The following is a 4,434-nucleotide window of genomic DNA, read 5'->3' as shown; positions in this document are numbered from 1 at the left end:
CAGAGGAATCACTATCTATGGGAGCCTTACAAAATATGTTACTCAAGTAATAAGACTCAAAAGCCAGAATTACTCCTTGATCCATGGGCTGCAGACTGTATGTTGCATTAGCAGGCATGAAAACAATCTCATTGGACATCTCCATCAGAGTTCTTGGGTGACCAGGTGCCTTGTCAATGAGCAGTCATATTTTGAAAGGAATCTTCTTTTCTGAGAAGTAGGTCTCAACAGTGGGCTTAAAACATTCAATACACCATATTCCAAATAGATGTGCTGGGGGGCACCTGGATGGCTCAGTTAAGCATCTGCCTTCTGGCTCAGGTCGTGATCTCAGGGTCCTGGGATTGAGCCCCACATGGGGCTCCCTGCTCAGCAGGGAGCCTGCTTCTCCGTCTCCTCCCTGCTTGTGCTCTCTCTCTCTCAAATAACTAAATGACCTGAGCCGAAGGCAGCCTCTTAACTGACTGAGCCACCCAGGCGCCCCTAGGTCTGGATAACTGGCAGTGGCTGCTCGTGAGCACCTGCCGCTTCACCTTGTACTTTGATGTTATGGAGACGGCTTCTTTCCTTAAACCTCCTGAGCCAACCTCTGCTAGCTTCCAGCTTTTCTTCTGCAGCTTCCTCACCTCTCAGCCTTCATCGAATTGAAGGGTTTTAGGGCCCTGCTTATAGTTAGTACAGGTCTGCTGGTGATGCGTCCTTCCAGATTTTGAATGTATTTTTAAGGTAAAATTCAGATAACAATTCAGCATTTCAGACATTTTAAGGTGTACAATTCATTGGCTTTTGTTACATGCAGTGTTTTGCGTTCATCACCGCTATCTAATTCTAGACCATTTTCATCACCCAAAAAAGAGACCACATGCTCATTATGTTTAATAATCTTTCACTTGCTTCCCAGGTTTTCGTTTTTGTTTTTTTCCCTCCATCCAGCTACTGACGTCTAAGGGAGAGTTCTTGAGGCTGTGGTTAGGGCTCCAGGAAACTGATTCTCTCCCTTAAATTCTGCCACCCAGGTTCATAGGGCAAATAAAAGGTTGGACTGCAGCTGTTGCCAAAAGAGTTCAAGAGAGCGAGTCACATGTTACCTTGGTTCTGCCCCCAGAGTACCCGCTCCTCATTTCTGACCTTGAGGCCTACCGTAGCTGACCCTCTAAGATTCCTCGTCCTAGTCTCCTCTTCCCTTTCATTCTTGTTTTATTCTCCCTGCAGAATGCCTTTTAGAATGTGGTTCCGATCATGTCATTGCCCTGCTCAAGAGCATTTGATGGTCTCCCGTTTCTTTCGGGACAGAGTCTGGATCCAGGATAGCACGCCTCATCTCGGCAAGTCTCTGCAGCTTCAGCTGCCGTCACCGTGCCCACATTTCACACTGTTGCCCTGCCCAACTTTATTTTTTAAGATTTTTTTTTAAAGTAATCTCCACATCCAACACGGGGCTCGAACTTATCACCCTGAAATTAAGAGTCGCATGCACTACTGACTGAGCCAGCCATGCGCCCCAGCCCCTCAGACTATTTTGAATCACCCTCACAGAGCAGGCCTTTTCCTGCACCAGACTATTGATTATGGCAGTCCCTCTGCTGGTGGGCTCTATCCAACTCCTATCTCATCCTTCTAGAATCAGCTCAAATGTGCTTGCTTTTGTGATGCAGTCTTTGTCACTCTTGGAACCTCAAACCACAAGCAATCACTTTTCTAGCTGGGATTTGTTCATTCCCCTGATAAAGTGCCAACCTTACAGTGTTTCATCTGGTTTGTTCTTTTTGCCGTTAGACTGTGAGCTCCGTGAAAGGATTATGTCTAATTCACCTTTAGGTCCCAAAGGCGCATTTATTACTATATCCAGTTAATACATACATGTATTCAGTGCCTCCTGTAGAGTCGCCATTTTGGGCGTTGGGCATTAACTGGAGTGCTTGCTAAAGACCAGCCATATGTAGGTGAATACAGCGATATTAATAAGGGTCCCAGTGCTAGCAGATCGTCACCAGTGCAGTGTTAAGCACGAGGTAGCTGTTAATACTAACAATGTGCTGATCTAGAGGCTGGTTCTTTTCTCTTTGCTGCCATTTTCAACTTCTTTGATGCCATAGGAAAACTTCCTGTGGAATCCAGGCAAGCTGAAGCCCAAGAAAGTTAGAAGATTCTTTTTTTTTTTTTTTTTAAGATTTTATTTTTAAGTAATCTCTAAACACCCAGCATGGGGCCTAAACTTACACAACCTCAAGATCTGGAGTCACATGCTGTACCACCTGACCAGCCAGGCGCTCCAAGTTAGAGGATTCTTTAAGTCACTCAGAGGAAAGTTTCAGCCAGAGCTGGAACCTGAGGTCTCTGGAGAGCAATGGCCTGGTGAGGAGTGCTAAGCACAAGCCCTGGGGGCCGTCTGTAAGCCAGCAAAAGGAGAGGAGCCCTGGTGTCCCTACGGGAGAACAGCGGGACTGCTCTCTGTTGTATGTACGTACCAGCCGCACTGCTCTAGGGGGCTGACGGCGTTAACTTTGATGCCCCCTGTTTCAGGGGACACCAGGCTGATAGGGAATGGTAGCTAAAACAGCACCCAAGATTTTTAGGGCAGTGAAAAGTACTCCGTATGGTACCGTAAAGGTAAGTGTGTGACATTATATATTTCCTAAAACCCAGAGAACTATAGAATGCAAAGAATTAAACCCTAATGTAAACTAGGGACTTGAGTAATAATAATAATACATAATGAGATAAATAACTTTAATATAGGAATCAAATGTACCACACTAATGTAAGATGTTAATACAGGAAATATTTTAGTATTTGGGGACTGTATTTAACGCTCAATTTTCCTATAAACCTAAAACTACTCTAAAAAATGAACCACTGGAATGCCTGGGAGTCTCAGCCGGTTAAGCGTCTGCCTTTGGCTCAGATCATGATCCCAGGACCCTGGGATCGAGTCCCACTTTGGGCTCCTTGCTCCGCGGGGAGCCTGCTTCTCCCTCTGCCTGCTGCTCCCCCTGCTTGTGCTCTCCCTCACTCTCTCAAATAAATAAAAAAATTTTAAAAGAACAAAAAATAAAAATAAACTACTAAAAAAAATACCTCTACTAATTGAAACAACAACCAAAAAAATTCAGCTGACAACTGATGGGAATTGATGAGGAACAGGTGGAAGAAAAGGACAGGAGCAAAGGTAGGGAGTGTGACTGGGGGATCCTTCTGTCATTTTTCTCCTTGGTCCTGGAGAAAAACTCATCACCACTTTTCTTGCCCCTACCATATTTACGCATTCTTTTCTCTCTCCCCTGTCACTCCCAAGGCACTAGAGTTGGAAATTGGAGGAATTTCAACCAAAAGCCACTTTCATATTGAGGGGGGTGGTGATGCTGACTGGCAAACTGGATGTAAAGATAGGCCCGGTTATTGACGGCAAACTCGAGTCAGAAGTGGGAGGATCTGGGGTGTCTGGGTGGCTCAGTCATTAAGCGTCTGCCTTCCGCTCAGGGCGTGATCCCAGAGTCCTGGGATCGAGCCCCGCATCGGGCTCCCTGCTCGGCTGGGAGCCCGCTTCTCTCTCTCCCACTCGCCCTGCTTGTGTTCCCTCTCTCACTGGCTGTCTCTCTCTCTCTGTCAAATAAATAAACAAAATCTTTAAAAAAGAAAAAGTGGGAGAATCTGACAGGACCCAAAAACTTCCCTGAGCCTTGAGGTGCTCCGTGGATTTAGAGTGCAGGAATTTCAGGCAGCAGGCTGGATGTCTCTAGATCCCGTTCTTCCTTCTCCCAATTTTAGGATTGTGTCCCAGTAGCTCCCTGAAGACTTATTCCTCTTGTTCTAGAAAACTCCCCCCCCCATTTCTTTTTGATCTGTAGAGCCCCTCCCGGGACTGAGAGAAGTAAGATAGGAGAAGGAACCTGGGATTTGTTTATTAGCCTAATGCCTTTGGCCATCTGCCAGAGATAGGTCATAGCACCAGTGAGGAACCTGTATGGCGAAACGATGGGATGTTTGCACCAGTTTTTAGGAGGCACCATATGCCATCGTTCCCTGTTTCCCAGACTAGGGAACCCCTTATCTAGACCCCTGCAAATGAGAAATGAAGATCAATTCCTGCACTGATACAGGCTTAGAAAGAGGCGCTATCAGGGTAATGCATGTGTTTAACTAGAGTATTGTGCTGGGATAACACGACAAAAATAAAAGTTGCTCTGATTTGATCTGACTTGCCGGTAGATTCTATTTTCTCATTTTTCTACCTGGTAAGTCCATTGAATGAGAACTGTTTTGGGGCCTCCTGCCCAGAAATCATTGNNNTTCCTGCCTTTTGCCTCCCTGCTTCCCCAGAAGAGACTGGGGAATTTTTCCTGATCTAGGTTCAGGTCTAGAGAAATCCTTAGGGTGACAGGGATATGAGGCAGGAAGAGCAGTTAGCCACAAAGGGCGATGGCCCTTTTGTCA

Source organism: Ursus maritimus, unplaced genomic scaffold (genome assembly GCF_017311325.1).
Source record: "Ursus maritimus isolate PB19 unplaced genomic scaffold, ASM1731132v1 scaffold_21, whole genome shotgun sequence".
Classification (NCBI taxonomy): Eukaryota; Metazoa; Chordata; class Mammalia; order Carnivora; family Ursidae; genus Ursus; species Ursus maritimus.
Note: the sequence above shows the minus strand (reverse complement) of the source record.